Here is a 20,226-nt window from a genome sequence, read left to right on the forward strand (position 1 = left end):
ATTTATCTTATTAATAATATTTACTATATATAATAATTATCATAATAAGAATAGTAATAATAATAATTCTATCAAAATGATAATTTTTAATAATAATAATCCTAATATGATAATAATGATAAAATTTTATAGTAAAAATGATATTTCTATTAGAAATGATAATTTTAATAAAAGTGCTAATTTTAATATCAATGATACTTTCAATAATAACAATAATGATAAAAATAATAAAATGATAGTTTTTATAAAATGTTAATTTTTCATAATAACGATAATTTCAGTCATAAAATCAATGTTAATAATTAATATTAATAATAACCTTTAGTGATAATAACGAAAGTATTAATAATAATAATAACAATTTTAATAATAATACATATATTAATATCGATAAGGATAAGCATAATAATAATAATTATTAGATCATAATAATAACGACGATAACAATAACGACGATAGTAATAATAATAATAATATTAGGATTAATAATAATTCAATTGGTCATATCTTTTAATCCGTTCATCGAAACCACACTATTTCTAAATGAAAAGTTATTAATTTTTCGACAGCTTTCCAACGACATGCATATCATATACCTTATATCAGTAATATATGTATTAAATTCATGATTCATCAATTACTATCTAACGACGAAATTAAATATACAAGCATGCATAATCAAATATACTCGAGCAATAATCAAGGATACACTATCAATATATAAAAGATAAGATATGAGTGCTCACGTATCAATATTGAGATTCAATATTGCAGGAAAGTACGTAGACGCAACGGAGATGATAAACACTAGGTTGACCTCAAGAGTTATACCCCCGAACCATACACATAATCTCCTTAGCTATAACACATAACTCCACAGCTTAAACTCGTTTTTTTGAAAACTCGTTTTGAGATCACTCGAACAGCACTCCGTCGTAGTATTTTATGTATATACTAATAATAATAATACTCATATCACTACTAATAATAATAATATAATTAATAATATATATATATATATATATATATATATATATATATATATATATATATATATATATATATATATATATATATATATATATATATATATATATATATATATATATATATATATATATATATATATATTGATACGGGAGAGATAGAGAAATAGGTGTAATGGATTCGGCCGAAACTTTGAGCTTTATAGTCCCGACTTGGACCCAACAGCTCCGCGATTGCAGAGCAAATGCACTCACCATTGTCGCGATCGCGGCACCCCACTTTCCAGCTCATTCTCAATTAAAACATGGGCAGCCGACGGTTTAATTTAATATATATATATATATATATATATATATATATATATATATGTATATATATATATATATATATATATATATATATATATATATATATATATATATATATATATATGTATATATATATATATATATTAATAATTAATAATCTATATAATTATATATATATTATATAATATTCACGAGCATAGGTAACTTGTAACTTTTGATCCAAAACTTGTACGTTGTCACTTGAATAATGTCCCGGTTCCAGTTTTTCAAACGAAGTTTCGTACGCTTAGAAAACTTGTACTTTACATTTCGTGACTCGTACCCTTGTCAAAATATAGACTAAAATCATTGATAAACAATATTACACGAAGTGTAACTTATACATTTGAGTGTTTTGATCATTTATTTCTATAAATCAACTTTTATTAAAATTTATTTAATAATATTTATAAAATATCAAAACGTTTTATAACTATATTAATATTATATTGTAATATATATATATATATATATATATATATATATATATATATATATATATATATATATATATATATCTTTATTTTTGGAATATCATTTATATATATAATTGAAATATTTACTCAATATAATATTTAGTTTTTCAAAACCAATTATATTTCATAGTCCGTTTTATATAAGTTAACTCGTTTAAATAATAAAAGTTATTATATCAAATAATGTTTTAAATTACCAAGGGACACGAAGCAGTCACTGTAAAGTATGCTTTTGAAAATTAAACGGGAATCTCTACAACTTTTGACTAACTCTCGTTAATTGACACTTTATTCAAATCATGTAAATTATTACACCAATTATTCCGAATACCGTTAAAAAATAGAGGTCTTAAATCACAGTGACCTCACAACAGAGACTTGTAAACAATAATCACAATGTATCTGATAATTCAGTCATTTGATATTACCTTTTAATTCCATCGATAATTATGTTAAATATATTTTGAAACAAACACGCTCATGTAAAGTATTATACATTTAATACTTTGTTAACATTTTCAATTAATATATATATATATATATATATAAACATATATGCACATCCAGTTATATATATATATATATATATATATATATATATATATATATATATATATATATATATATATATATATATATATATATATATATATATATATATATATATATATATATATATATATATATATATTGTTCGTTAATCGTCGAGCACGGTCAAAGGGTGATTGATTACATGAATGTAGTTTCAAAATTTTTGAGATTCAACATTACAGACTTTGCTTATTGTGACGACTCAGAAATTTCTGACCAAATTTAAACTTAATCTTTATATTATTCCGACACGATAAGCAAAGTCTGTAATGCTGAATCTCAAAATTTTATGAAATGTCCCGTTCATATTGATTATAAACGTTCCATATTAATTGATTTCGTTGCGAGGTTTTGACCTCTATATGAGACGTTTTTCAAAGACTGCATTCATTTGTAAAACAACCATAACCTTTATTTTATCAATAAAGGTTTTAAAAGCATTACGTAGATTATCAAATAATGATAATCTAAAATATACTGTTTACACATGACCATTACATAATGGTTTACAATAGAAATATATTACATCGACATATGTTTCTTGAATGCAGTTTTTACACTATATCATACAAACATGGACTCCAAATCTTGTCCTTATTTTAGTATGCAACAGCCGAAGCTCTTAGTATTTACCTGAGAATAAACATGCTTTAAACGTCAACAAAAATGTTGGTGAGTTATAGGTTTAACCTATATATATATCAAATCGTAACAATAGACCACAAGATTTCATATTTCAATACACATCCCATACATAGAGATAAAAATCATTCATATGGTGAACATCTAGTAACCGACATTAACAAGAAGCATATATAAGAATATCCCCATCATTCCGGGACACCCTTTGGATATGATATAAATTTCGAAGTACTAAAGCATCCGGTACTTTGGATGGGGTTTGTTAGGCCCAATAGATCTATCTTTAGGATTCGCGTCAATTAGGGTGTCTGTTCCCTAATTCTTAGATTACCAGACTTAATAAAAAGGGGCATATTCGATTTCGATAATTCAACCATAGAATGTAGTTTCACGTACTTGTGTCTATTTTGTAAATCATTTATAAAACCTACATGTATTCTCATCCCAAAAATATTAGATTTTAAAAGTGGGACTATAACTCACTTTCACAGATTTTTACTTCGTCGGGAAGTAAGACTTGGCCACTGGTCGATTCACGAACCTATAACAAATATGACCATATATATCAAAGTATATTCAAAATATATTTACAACACTTTTAATACATTTTGATGTTTTAAATTTATTAAGTCAGCTGTTCTCGTTAGTAACCTACAACTAGTTGTCCAACGTTAGATGTACAGAAAAAAAATTGATATATATTATCTTGAATCAATCCACGACCCAGTGTATACACGTCTCAGGCTAGATCACAACTCAAAGTATATATACTTTTAGAATCAACCTCAACCCTGTATAGTTAACTCCCTCATTACTGCATATAGAGTGTCTATGGTTGTTCCAAATAATATATACACATGGGTCGATATGATATGTCAAAACATTTGCATACGTGTCTATGGTATCCCAAGATTACATAATATATTAGAATACATGTATAATACAATATAAGTTAGCTAGAATATGATTAATATAGATTTGTTAATATTTCCCGTAGCTACAAAAATAAAAAAATATCCAATCTTGTTTTACCCATAACTTCTTCATTTTAAATCCGTTTTGAGTGAATAAAATTGCTATGGTTTCATATTGAACTCTATTTTATGAATATAAACATAAAAAGTATAGGTTTATAGTCAGAAATATAAGTTACAAGTCATTTTTGTAAGAGGTAGTCATTTCAGTCGAAAGAACGACGTCTTGATGACCATTTTGAAAAACATACTTTCACTTTGAGTTTAACCATGATTTTTGGATATAGTTTCATGTTCATAAGAAAAATCATTTTCCCAGAAGAATAACTTTTAAATCAAAGTTTATCATAGTTTTTAATTATCAAACCCAAAACAGCCCACGGTGTTACTACGACGGCGTATGTCCAGTTTTACGGTGTTTTTTGTGTTTCCAGGTTTTAAATCATTAAGTTAGCATATCATATAGATATAGAACATGTGTTTAGTTGATTTTAAAAGTCAAGTTAGAAGGATTAACTTTTGTTTGCGAACAAGTTTAGAATTAACTAAACTATGTTCTAGTGATTTCAAGTTTAAACCTTCGAATAATATAGCTTCATATGTATGAATCGAATGATGTTATGAACATCATTACTACCTCAAGTTTTCTGGATAAAGCTACTGGAAATGAGAAAAATGGATCTAGCTTCAAAGGATCCTTGGATGGCTTGAAAGTTCTTGAAGCAGAATCATGACACGAAAAACAAGTTCACATAAGATTTCCACTCGAAATAAGATTGTTATAGTTATAGAAATTGAATCAAAGTTTGAATATGAGTATTACCTTGTATTAGAAAGATATCTTACTGTAAATAAGAAATATTTCTTGAGGTTGGATGATCACTCTACAAGATTGGAAGTAAGCTAGCAAACTTGAAAGTATTCTTGATTTTATGAAACTAGAACTTGTAGAATTTATGAAGAACACTTAGAACTTGAAGATAGAACTTGAGAGAGATCAATTAGATGAAGAAAATTGAAGAATGAAAGTGTTTGTAGGTGTTTTTGGTCGTTGGTGTATGGATTAGATATAAAGGATATGTAATTTTGTTTTCATGTAAATAAGTCATGAATGATTACTCATATTTTTGTAATTTTATGAGATATTTCATGCTAGTTGCCAAATGATGGTTCCCACATGTGTTAGGTGACTCACATGGGCTGCTAAGAGCTGATAATTAGTGTATATACCAATAGTACATACATCTAAAAGCTGTGTATTGTATGAGTACGAATACGGGTGCATACGAGTAGAATTGTTGATGAAACTGAACGAGGATGTAATTGTAAGCATTTTTGTTAAGTAGAAGTATTTTGATAAGTGTCTTGAAGTCTTTCAAAAGTGTATGAATACATATTAAAACACTACATGTATATACATTTTAACTGAGTCGTTAAGTCATCGTTAGTCGTTACATGTAAGTGTTGTTTTGAAACCTTTAGGTTAACGATCTTGTTAAATGTTGTTAACCCAATGTTTATAATATCAAATGAGATTTTAAATTATTATATTATCATGATAATATGATGTATGAATATCTCTTAATATGATATATATACATTAAATGTCGTTACAACGATAATCGTTACATATATGTCTCGTTTCAAAATCATTAAGTTAGTAGTCTTGCTTTTACATATGTAGTTCATTGTTAATATACTTAATGATATGTTTACTTATCATAATATCATGTTAACTATATATATATATATCCATATATATGTCATCATATAGTTTTTACAAGTTTTAACATTCGTGAATCATCGGTCAACTTGGGTGGTCAATTGTCTATATGAAACCTATTTCAATTAATCAAGTCTTAACAAGTTTGATTGCTTAACATGTTGGAAACACTTAATCACGTAAATAACAATTTCATTTAATATATATATAAACATGGAAAAGTTCGGGTCACTACATTTTAGAACTACAATCATATATTCAATTGACCTTCGACTGCTCTCGACGATTCACGAACAATTATTTGTAAATAGATATGTGTGTATGTATATATAAATAATAATTCGAAATATAATTTGGAGTATTATATGTTGTTATTATTAAAAATAAATATAGGATATTATAATAATTATTATTTAAAATATATCTCTATATATAAATAAAGTATATTAAAAATAAATATTAAATGATTTCAATACTCATTTGATATTTCGATTGATATTAAGCAAGTTAAGTTCAAACTTATGTAACTTTAAAATAAACGGCGAGTTCTATAAATTTTAGGCTTATTAAAAATAAAAATGTATTTAGGAACTATTTAATAAGTTTTAACACTTTTTATATTTTTCCCATAAATGAGAGGGACAATTGATGTAATTTTTTATTTAATAAATAAATGATCGAATTTTATACCATAATGACTAAAATAAATAAATATAGTTAATATAAAAATATGAGATTTTTCTGAACGCTTTTATCCGCCACTGATTTCGCCCGATACATTATTCGTGGAAACTGTCCGTTGAGTAAATTGAAAATATGGGCTACTGAACTGTGGTACTTGTGCAATTGTGTGATTCATGTGACTTAATTAACATATTATAATTATTATTACGATTCATTATTATTGGTTTATTATTATTAAAACATATAGATATATATATATATTATATACACACTTGTGATTTGTGTGGACTCAATTATCAAAAGGAGACCAGTAAACTACTCCCATGTTTTAAAGCAAATAAAGTCACCTTTCACTGTATTTGGTTGTTGTTTCCACCATCTTAATAATACATGTACACATATATGTTAGAGAGATATGCCAACTTACATACATAACCAAACCATCTTCTTCTTCCTCTTAAATCTAACTTCGAATACTACTTCAAGACTACCGTGGTTCTTCTAGTTTTAAATTCGATAACTATACAACCGATCATCATTATCAACTCTCTGTTCTATATCTTGTCAGGAACTATCTTGGATATCTTTGGTCACCATCACCGACATCCAACAACACTCGTGAAAACACCTTGAATAACCGTTCCCATCAACAATCATTAAACCTCCTTCATCAACCCACCATCGACCCATATCTATCACCACAATCCATCATAAACCACCACCTTCGTCTCTTTCATTTGATCATAACCTGTAAGTCAACAGCCATGAGAGTGGTATCCATTTTGTTAAGGTATTTATAATATGACTCATGATGTTCCTGCCTCACTACACGTACGAGAATAAAAGCTTCCATGTGTTGTTTTGCTAATAGTTGATTATCTTTTTATTCAAAAAGCTTGAGCAGTTTGAATAAACAATTCCAAAACCCATTTGTTTCGTAATTTCTACTACCCGATGGAACATCAAGCTTCAACACCATTATCAAATCAACCATCACCACTATCAAACCGAAGGGTTTATTGATAACGGGACTTTTCTAAAATTCGATTACAAAGATTGAAACCCATGACGGCTGTTACCATAATGAGTGATATTCTGTTTCAATTCATACTCAAAACTTATCATCACTATGAATCGAAATCATGATGTTGAATTGAAATAACCATTGAATAAACCCACTACCATTTGTTTTCCTGCTGCAACTTCTCTTTTACTTCGCCTGTTCCAATCACTCGAACCATCATCAACCGGTTAATTAGTCTATTCCGTTCTAATCGAAAATCGAACCCCACCTCCACTGGACCCTCGCTCACTCTATTTCTGTTTGAATTAATATGAAACCAACAACTTAAAGGGTGGACTGCCATTTTTTTTGGGCCGTATTAATCAACTTTGGGCTGTTATGATATTAAGCTTCGAATTGGGTATTCACTTGGGCCGAGACCCATTCTTATAATTCTGGTTGCTGTGAAAGCCGCATAGTTAGTTTAAAACATTTGAATCCTAATTTAAAATAGAAATGATTAATTAGAGTGATGGTTATGGGTGTTGGTGTCTAGCCGAAAGGTCCTGGGTTCGATCTAGGGCAATGGCAGTTTTGTTTTTGGAGCATATTCTAATGAGGTAGTATTTTTCATTGATATCATTATTATTATTATTATTATTATTATTATTATTATTATTATTATTATTATTATTATTATTATTATTATTATTATTATTATTATTATTATTATTATTATTATTATTATTATTATTATTATTATTATTATTATTATCATTATTATTATTATTATTATTATTATTATTATTATTATTATCATTATTATTATTATCATTTTTACTTTTATTATTATATGTATTAGTAATTAGTGTTATTTTTAAGTAAAACCATTATTTTACAATTATTGTTATTAGTATTATTATCATTATAGTTATTAATATAAATATTAGTATTATTATTAACAAAGACATTTTTTTTTCTCTTAAATTATTATTATTAGTATTCATTATTATTAAAAGTATCGTTTTATAAAAATTATCATTTATTATTATAACTATTACTATTATTATTATAATCAAATGACTTTTTATTTACTATTATCAATAGTATTGTATCAAATAACTGTTAGTCATATAAAACCATAATTACCACATATAACATAACTATATTAATATTTTTATAATAAATATAAATAAATGTAATTAACTAGGTTATAAATGAAACACATAACTAAAATAACAATTAATTCACTAATAATACATAAGGTCATTCGATTACCATTATATGTGTTAATACATATGAATGATATAGGTTCGTGAATCCGAGATCAACCCTGCACTTGTTAAATGACGTCATATGTATTTTTACTATAAAATGCAGTATGGTGAGTTCATTTGCTCCCTTTTACTCATTATATTTTTGGGCTGAGAATACATGCACTGTTTTAATAATTGTTTTACAATATTTATATGCGTGAGTTCATTTGATTCCCTTTTACTCTTTACATTTTTGGGACTGAGAATACATGCGCTGATTTTATAACTGCTTTATTAAATGCTTTTGAAATATATTTTGAACTGAAAATACATGAAATGCTTTTATAAATGTTTGACGAGATAGACACAAGCAAAACATTCCTCGAATGAATTATTATGCAGACAGAAGTTCTGTGGATTATTATTGAATTAGTTGGACGTGATAATTGCCACTAATTGTTGTGAATATTTTCCCCTGATTATTATTGCTTGGTAACCTAAGAATTAGAATCGGGTATGGCCCTAATTCACGCGAATCCTAAAGGTAGCTACCAGGTTTAACACCCCCACCCAGAATGTTCACTAGACGGAAGGGCTAGTGGGTGTGGTGTTTAGTACTTCGAAGTTTATATATTATACAGACGAGATGTTCTGTTTTGGGGATATTATTTATGCGCATTATATGTTACGGTCGGTTACCAAGCCAAGAAATGAATGAAAAGTGAATGTTATGTATCGAGAGAATGATTTTATACACAGGTTATGTGTATGATATTTTTGTACACGAGATATGTGTACGGTTACTAAGATTTATGAAAAATGGTTTCGTACACAAGAAAGGTGTACTGTATTTAAAAGATATCGCATGTACATTACAGGTGGGTATAGGATTCGGGCCCATTTGTACCATGCAGCATTTAAATCTTGTGGTCTATCAAAATGATGAATTTTATTGTTTTATGATAAACCTATGAACTTACCAACCTTTTGGTTGACACTTGAAAGCATGTTTATTCTCAGGTATGAAAGAAATCTTTCACTGTGCATTTGCTCATTTTAAAGATATTACTTGGAGTCATTCATGACATATTTCAAAAGACGTTGCATTCAAGTCGTTGAGTTCATCAAGATTATTATTAAGTCAATTATATTTGGATATGTTATGAAATGGTACGCATGCCGTCAACTTTCGATGTAAAGAAAGTTTGTCTTTTATAAACGAATGCAATGTTTGTAAAATGTATCATATAGAGGTCAAGTACCTCGCGATGTAACCAACTATTATGAATCGTTTGTAATCGATATGAACTTCATCCGGATGGATTAGGACGGGTCATTAGAGTTGGTATCAGAGCGGTGGTCTTAGCGAACCAGGTCTTGCATTAGTATGTATAACTGATAGTTGTTTAGATGCATTAGTAGGTCTGGACTTCGACCGTGTCTGCATGTCAAAAGTTTTGCTTATCATTTCTAGTCGGAAATCATCTGCTTATCATCCTTATGAAATTACCTGCTTATCATTCTTAGTCTAGACATGTCTTACTGCCTCTATTGCATAGACAGTGTATAGATAAATTCATATCTTAGCGTATCTGTTATTGTTACCTTTGCCTGACAGCTTCCGTAGATTCCTCCATAACTTATGGGATTTTAGTATTATATATGCATATGTAAATTATGTATTGCAGGGTACTAATCTACATCCTATAATCTATTTCTTATCGAAAATCCATCATTTGATCGTACGAGATGAATCCCTCAATCAATTCGAACTCCTCGGATTCCGACAGCTATTCCAATATGGAGTTTCACCTAAGCTCCGAAGGCAGTGTCACCAGAATGAATCAACCAATCATCCATCCCCAATTCATCTGATGGGTTCGTAGTCAACTTAATCAATGGAAATGCGAAGAAGGCGATCCTTTTCACCAACTGAATTTACCTCTTGGCGATGAACATGAAGCACTTACCGACGAACCTATCCGAAACACCATTTTCAGTCTCAATTCCAGGGTAGCTCGACAAAATTATATTCTATCCACAATTCTGAAGCTTATTCATCCGCTCGTTACCGACAATCATCCCGAAATAATGAAAGAAGTCAACAAACTTCGCGCTCGAATAATCAATCTGGAAAACGTGGTGCAAAACCTACCAGCTTCAACAACAGCACCGGTAACACCAGTACCATCAACAACAACATCTGCAGCACAAACCTCAACATCTCATTCTATACCTCGAGTATAATCATCATTCTACGTATCGTTCTACATCATTTATCTTCATTCGACATGGCGATTATGTAATCTTTAATGTTTTAGAGATTATATATTCTTGTTCTAACGATAAATCAAATGAGTTTAATATCTTATTGACTCATTAAATCCATGATTACATCTGAAGAAAATATATATGTATGTATATTTTCATAAAGATTGTAATTAAAAATTCTTTTGTACAAACTGTTAATGATGAGAATATTTTAACGGGTAGGTAATACCTTAGAAATATTTAGATTTCACATTAATAAGTTACACTGTACATTCTTTCGAATCTGATTCAACAGTCATTTACTATCCTACTTACATCCACAGATATACAAATCCGTTCACCACAGAGTAACCATTTTCATTCAATTTCATATTTGGATTTTGACTTATCAGAATCCAACAGGTGGCATAATGAAGAAAACATTGGACAAAAATAAAATTTGTTAGAAACAAACGAATTAACTATGAGAAATTCTATTAAGAATCCACGCTAACAAAATCCTAGCTAACTATTCCTAGCTAACTGTTAATTCCGTATTACCATTTATTTATCGCATTTTATTTATCGCAATTTTAATTCTCGCAGTTTTATTTATCGTCATTTAATTTCTGTCATTTATTTTACGCACTTTAAATATCGGGACACGTATACAAGGTTTTGACATATCATATCGACGCATATATATATATTATTTGGAATAACCATAGACACTCTATATGCAGTAATGCTGGAGTTAGCTATACAGGGTTGAGGTTGATTCTACAATAATATATATAGTTTGAGTTGTGATCGAGTCTGAGACATGTACACAGGTCACGATACATCTTAATTAATTCGAATATTATATATTAAACTATATATGAATTATTGGACTGTTAACTGTGGACTATCGACTGTGAACTGCCAACATTAGACAATTAAAATGAATTAAAATATTGATTATAACATATGAAACTAAACAATTCTTCAAGTTTGCCACTTGATTTCATCTTAAACCTCATTTGTATCTCGATGATTACAATCTGCGTTCAAATCCTTCATAAATTCTTGAAAACACCTTAATCGAGAGGATGAACCAACCGCACTTCATCTATGGAAGAAAAGATTGATGCATAAAGTTATGTACCTGAAAACACTCAGAACCTGAGTAAACGATTAACACGTATCTGTTTTAGCTCCTTCGGCATTGTTATTACCGAAAATAACATTTCAATTCATTTTCAAATTAGCCAATTTTGTCACAGCTCCAGCAAGTCAACTTCGACTTTTCATTTGGATTAGCCTTATTATAACCGTGAGATCTAAGTTGCCTTTCGTCATCGTTACCAGGAAACCGTTTATATCCCATCACTTTAGCAGTAAACTTACCAGCAATTTTATTACTCGTTGACTTAAGTCTCTCTGAAGAATCATTATATTTGTTCATTAAAACCCTATCATATACTCATCCGTATCCTGTAACAAGAATTGCCATACCAATTACAGGAAATCAGCAATCAGTATTTTGAATCTCGTAGCATTTGTACATCAACTGTTATATGTATACATATAACATTTATCTCATAGAATTATGAACTTTCATTCTGAAATTCTGAAAAGCACCCAGTCTACAAATCAATACTCCAAATTCTAAAAAAAACTGAATACAGCAGCAAAAACTGTACACGACCTTAACAGTCGAAGGTATAAAGATAAAGAATAAGTGTGTTGGCAAAGCTCAGAAAAGTTGGAACTGAAAAATGGATTAAGCAAAGTATGAAGGAGGCTGTGGACAAATCACAAGGACTAAACCTGTACTTAATGAATTCAGATGATTCTGTGTCTGATGAACTCTCCAGCGAGTATCTAGCTCCTTATCTATTCTAAATCTTTGCGAAAGGATTTTCTTCATCAACCTTCGATCTTAGAAATTCCAAAATATCGTCATAAATATCTTCGATATTTCTGAAGATATTTTCATGTTATCTGTATTACACCATAAAGGAAACTGTTTAGTTTCTAAATTTTGAAACCTTCGAGTTTGAAATATGAATGCTTTTGAAGTAGTGTTGGGGACTGAAGCATGAGTTAGTATAATATAATGACACTTGATCAATGTGATTATATTACAGTAAGTCATGCTGAGTTTCTAAATGAAACGTGATGATTCACAGATCATAACATCATCATGTGCTATGTACACGACTCTTACATTCTGTCTAACCTATAAACATATCAAGAATAAGTCTTTCTTGATAGTCCTATCTTTCCCATGAATTCTGGTAATTTGACAAGTCAGATTATACTATTACCATTTTCTTCTTAGAACATTAACAATGTTCATTCCGAAATTCATGTCTGCGAATTCTGGACCATTACAAGCAATGCTTAGTCACAAGAAGAAAAACGAAGGGACAAAACTCCAAAATAGAAATTTGGGGTATAAATCACAGCAAATAAAAGAAAGCATTAACTGGGAATGACAACGATTATAGAAAACCGAAGCAAAGACTTCGAAATATGAGGGAGAATATAAAGCCCGATAACAACACATAAATTACAAACCGTGTATATCAATGTTATCGCAACATAAAGACAATGGAGAATTAAAACAATATAACCCCAAGGGCGAAATAGAAGAAAACAGATTCCTCTGGTGGTAATTGAAAAAGAAGAATGATTGATACAATAATCAGGAAAATATCAAGGATTAGAACTGGATTGAGCATTTCCCTGATCTTGGAAAGTATGAATTAAGAAAGAAAGTATAGGAGTAGTGAGAATAATGGAACGGAAGGAGTTCATTTATAGTGGAAATATCAGACCGAGTAATCGAGGCAGATCACCGTAATTAACTATAGAGATCTTAATTTCCTTACTCGCCGAAGAATCAAATCTTTTAGATTTCGACGATTTTCTTTAAATCCCTTAAATTCTGAAAATCAACCATATCTACGTCAAAATATTTGACGAAACACTAATTACTCATCTCACTCTTTTGTGATAGCTTCACTCGTACTCTTCGAATAATCGAGTTATTTTATCCATGTTACTCGATGTTGATAAAATTCTATTCTTCAACTCATATTCGTCATGAAAAAATTTTTATTGTTAGCCATGACCACCTCACTCAAATTTCGGGACGAAATTTCTTTAACGGGTAGGTACTGTGACGACCCGGAAATTTCTGACCAAATTTAAACTTAATCTTTATATTTTTCCGACATGATAAGCAAAGTCTGTAATGCTGAATCTCAAAATTTTAGAACTACAATCATATATTCAATTGACCTTCGACTGCTCTCGACGATTCACGAACAATTAATTGTAAATAGATATGTGTGTATGTATATATAAATAATAATTCGAAATATAATTTGGAGTATTATATGTTGTTATTATTAAAAATAAATATAGGATATTATAATAATTATTATTTAAAATATATCTCTATATATAAATAAAGTATATTAAAAATAAATATTAAATGATTTCAATACTCGTTTGATATTTCGATTGATATTAAGCAAGTTAAGTTCAAACTTATGTAACTTTAAAATAAACGGTGATACGACAATAGTTCTATAAATTTTAGGCTTATTAAAAATAAAAATGTATTTAGGAACTATTTGATAAGTTTTAACACTTTTTATATTTCCCCCATAAATGAGAGGGACAATTGATGTAATTTTTTATTTAATAAATAAATGATCGAATTTTATACCATAATGACTAAAATAAATAAATATAGTTAATATAAAAATATGAGATTTTTCTGAACGCTTTTATCCGCCACTGATTTCGCCCGATACACTATCCGTGGAAACTGTCCGTTGAGTAAATTGAAAATATGGGCTGCTGAACTGTGGTGCTTGTGCAATTGTGTGATTCATGTGACTTAATTAACATATTATAATTATTATTACGATTCATTATTATTAGTTTATTATTATTAAAACATATAGATATATATATATACTATATACACACTTGTGATTTATTGTGGACTCAATTATCAAAAGGAGACCAGTAAACTACTCCCGTGTTTTAAAGCAAATAAAGTCACCTTTCACTGTATTTGGTTGTTGTTTCCACCATCTTAATAATACATGTACACATATATGTTAGAGAGATATGCTAACTTACATACATAACCAAACCATCTTCTTCTTCCTCTTACTTCTAACTTCGAATACTACTTCAAGACTACCATGGTTCTTCTAGTTTTAAATTCGATAACTATACAACCGATCATCATCATTAACTCTCTGTTCTATATCTTATCGGGAACTATCTTGGAAATCTTTGGTCACCATCACCGACATCCAACAACACTCATGAAAACACCTTGAACAACCGTTCCCATCAACAATCATTAAACCTCCTTCATCAACCCACCATCAACCCATATCCATCACCACAATCCATCATAAACCACCATATTCGTCTCTTTCATTTGATCATAACCTGTAAGTCAGCAGCCATGAGAGTGGTATCCATTTTGTTAAGGTATTTACAATATGACTCGTGATGTTCCTGCCTCACTACACGTACGAGAATAAAAGCTTCCATGTGTTGTTTTGCTAATAGTTGATTATCTTTTTATTCAAAAAGCTTGAGCAGTTTGAATAAACAATTCCAAAACCCATTTGTTTCGTAATTTCTACTACCCAATGGAACATCAAGCTTCAACACCATTATCAAATCAACCATCACCACTATCAAACCGAAGGGTTTATTGATACCGGGACTTTTCTAAAATTCGATTACAAAGATTGAAACCCATGACGGCTGTTACCATAATGAGTGATATTCTGTTTCAATTCATACTCAAAACTTATTGTCACTATGAATCGAAATCATGATGTTGAATTGAAATAACCATTGAATAAACCTACTACCATTTGTTTTCCTGCTGCAACTTCTATTTTACTTCGCCTGTTCCGATCACTCGAACCATCATCAACCGGTTAATTAGTCTATTCCGTTCTAATCAAAAATCAAACCCCACCTCCACTGAACCCTCGCTCACTCTATTTCTGTTTGAGTTAATATGAAACCAACAACTTGAAGGGTGGACTGCCATTTTTTTGGGCCGTATTAATCAACTTTGGGCTGTTATGATATTAAGCTTCGAATTGGGTATTCACTTGGGCCGAGACCCATTCTTATAATTCTGGTTGCTATGAAAGCCGCATAGTTAGTTTAAAACATTTGAATCCAAATTTAAAACAAAAATGATTAATTAGAGTGATGGTTATGGGTGTTGGTGTCTAGCCGAAAGGTCCTGGGTTCGATCTGGGGCAAGGGTAGTTTTGTTTTTAGAGCATATTCTAATGAGGTAGTATTTTTCATTGATATCATTATTATTATTATTATTATTATTATTATTATTATTATTATTATTATTATTATTATTATTATTATTATTATTATTATTATTATTATTATTATTATTATTATTATTATCATCATCATTATTATTATTATTATTATTATTATTATCATTTTTACTTTTATTATTATATGTATTAGTAATTAGTGTTATTTTTAAGTAAAACCATTATTTTATAATTATTGTTATTAGTATTATTATCATTATAGTTATTAACATAAATATTAGTATTATTATTAACAAAGACATTTTTATTCTCTTAAATTATTATTATTAGTATTCATTATTATTAAAAGTATCGTTTTATAAAAATTATCATTTATTATTATAACTATTACTATTATTATTATAATCAAACTACTTTTTATTTACTATTATCAATAGTATTGTATCAAATAACTGTTAGTCATATAAAACCATAATTACCACATATAACATAACTATTAATATTTTTATAATAAATATTAATAAATGTAATTAATTAGGTTATAAATGAAACACATAACTAAAATAACAATTAATTCACTAATAATACATAAGGTCGTTCGATTACCATTATATGTGTTATTACATATGAATGATATAGGTTCGTGAATCCGAGATCAACCCTGCACTTGTTAAATGATGTCATATGTATTTTTACTACAAAATGCAGTATGGTGAGTTCATTTGCTCCCTTTTACTCATTACATTTTTGGGCTGAGAATACATGCACTGTTTTAATAACCGTTTTACAATATTTATATGCGTGAGTTCATTTGATTCCCTTTTACTCTTTACATTTTTGGGACTGAGAATACATGCGCTGATTTTATAACTGCTTTATTAAATGCTTTTGAAATATATTTTGAACTGAGAATACATGAAATGCTTTTATAAATGTTTGACGAGATAGACACAAGCAAAACATTCCTCGAATGAATTATTATGCAGACAGAAGTTCTGTGGATTATTATTAAATTAGTTGGACGTGATAATTGCCACTAATTGTTATGAATATTTTTCCCTGATTATTATTGCTTGGTAACCTAATAATTAGAATCGGGTATGGCCCTAATTCTCGCGAATCCTAAAGGTAGCTACCGGGTTTAACACCCCCACCCAGAATGTTCACTAGACGGAAGGGCTAGTGGGTGTGGTGTTTAGTACTTCGAAGTTTATATATTATACAGACGAGATGTTCTGTTTTGGGGATATTATTTATGCGCATTATATGTTACGGTCGGTTACCAAGCCAAGAAATGAATGAAAAGTGAATGTTATGTATCGAGAGAATGATTTTATACACAGGTTATGTGTATGATATTTTTGTACACGAGATATGTGTACGGTTACTAAGATTTAGGAAAAATGGTTTCGTACACAAGAAAGGTGTACTGTATTTAAAAGATATCGCATGTACATTACAGGTGGGTATAGGATTCGGGCCCATTTGTACCATGCAGCATTTAAATCTTGTGGTCTATCAAAATGATGAATTTTATTGTTTTATGATAAACCTATGAACTTACCAACCTTTTGGTTGACACTTGAAAGCATGTTTATTCTCAGGTATGAAAGAAATCTTCCACTGTGCATTTGCGCATTTTAAAGATATTACTTGGAGTCATTCATGACATATTTCAAAAGACGTTACATTCGAGTCGTTGAGTTCATCAAGATTATTATTAAGTCAATTATAGTTGGATATGTTATGAAATGGTACGCATGCCATCAACTTTTGATGTAAAGAAAGTTTGTCTTTTAAAAATGAATGCAATGTTTGTAAAATGTATCATATAGAGGTCAAGTACCTCGCAATGTAACCAACTATTGTGAATCATTTGTAATCGATTGGACTTCGTCCGGATGGATTAGGACGGGTCATTAGACTTATCGTGTCGGAAACATATAAAGATTTAGTTTAAATTTGGTCGGAAATTTCCGAGTTGTCACACTTCAAATAAATACGAAGTACTAATACATTCCGATTATAAATTACTAGCGCGACTAGCTCGAAATGGGGCTGTCAAGCCCGATAGATCTATCAATAGGATTCGCGTTCACCAGTAAAAACCAGTGATTACAGTTACCAGACTAGGGATTATTTTCGTTCAACTCATAATGAATAATTTAAATTTAATTACCACTTGTGTCTAAACGTAAAACAAAATGCATACAATCACATCCCAAAAATACTTTAAATAGTATGAATAGCGGGACTATAACTCACCTTAAAGCAAATGAAGTAACCACACAAAAAGCGAACAGCAAACGAAGTAAAGTGATCAAGTATGATCACAACGCCGACCTATAAATAAAGCAGGTCGATATAAATAACTAACTTACGTCAAGTCTTAATATGATAGCTATAGTACTTGTTGCAAGTAAACATAGAACAACACTCATCATACTTCTGTTTGATCAGAACAGCGTAAGGACACGTACTTTCTATTTTTAGAAAGTTTCTATTTTTAGCAGGTTTCCATTTCTGGAAAGTTTCTATTTTAGGAAAGTTTCTATTTTAGGAAAGTTTCTATATTTAGAAAGGAAAGTTTCCATATTTAGAAAGTTGCTATTTTTGAAAAGTCAACAAAAGTCAAATGAAAGTCAAAGTCAACTGAAAGTCAACTTAAAAGTCAGCCTTGGTCAAACTTAGTCAACATTGAATTTTAAAGTATAAATTATATTAATAATATAAGTTATAATGTTATTTAAAGTCATATATGTATAATTATGTCATAACATAAGTTTAATTATATTAAATTGAATTATTGAAGTTAATCATAAGTTTAAATGGTATAATTAATATAACATAAGTATTTAATTAAGTAATCAAAAATTAATCATAATATAAGTATTATTAATTAATAATAAATTTTAAACATATCATAAGTATTATTAATTAATAATGAATTATTAATCATATCATAAGTTTTAATTTTAATCATTAAATCATAAGTATTTAATAATTAAATTATAATTAAACAATAACTAAGTCTTATAATAATTAAATAATTAATTAATCTTTATTATAAGTCTTAATATAATAATCTAATATCATAAGTTTTATACTTACCATAAGTATTTTTCATTAATAATAAAAGTATTATTGATCATAAGTTTAATTAAAAGTTTCATTAAATCATAAGTAATTATTAAATGATATAACTAATATATATCATAATTCTATTTAAAAATAATTACTTTTATGTCATAAGTAATTTAATAATAATGAAAATCATTATTTATATCATAAGTTCAAATTTTATAACCATAAGTTTAATTAAACGTTCGTCGTGTCATAACTTGAGCCTCGGGTGTCGGTTTTCGGCGAGTCTTTTATATATCCTCGTCTAACCAAATCACCCGACACCTTAGTGTAATCAAGAACACCCTAACATCAGTTTGTAGGTCATGAATTACAGCAATGAACCAACCTTCTCTTTAATCCATTTCAAAAACTTGTTTTAGCCATTCCGGGTGATCCGTGGCTCGGATTTCGATGACCCGAACATGAATGTTCATCCCATCATCAGTTCTAACCCAATGGTACACCCTAAAGACTCTAAATATGGCCACAAAGTTGGGCCAAAACTGATCTTACAAGTTATCTCATTTCAATTTCAACAAAACACTAAATCATGCATATTTTATGATCCGTAACTCGAAATGACATGAATCCAAAGCCTAAAATTATGTAATTGATGAGAGGAACTCATTTATACACTCTAATTAATCATAAACATGAGTTATATACACTTATTTTAACAGAAAACCTGCTGTCCGCTTTTGATCAAACCGAAAACATATGAAATCGAGCATTTCTAAGCATCAAATCATCAATACAACAATACACAAGTACTATAACATCAAAATAAGATCATAATCAGTAAAAATATATAAAAATGAAAAATCT

This window comes from Rutidosis leptorrhynchoides, chromosome 3 (genome assembly GCF_046630445.1).
Source record: "Rutidosis leptorrhynchoides isolate AG116_Rl617_1_P2 chromosome 3, CSIRO_AGI_Rlap_v1, whole genome shotgun sequence".
Classification (NCBI taxonomy): domain Eukaryota; kingdom Viridiplantae; phylum Streptophyta; class Magnoliopsida; order Asterales; family Asteraceae; genus Rutidosis; species Rutidosis leptorrhynchoides.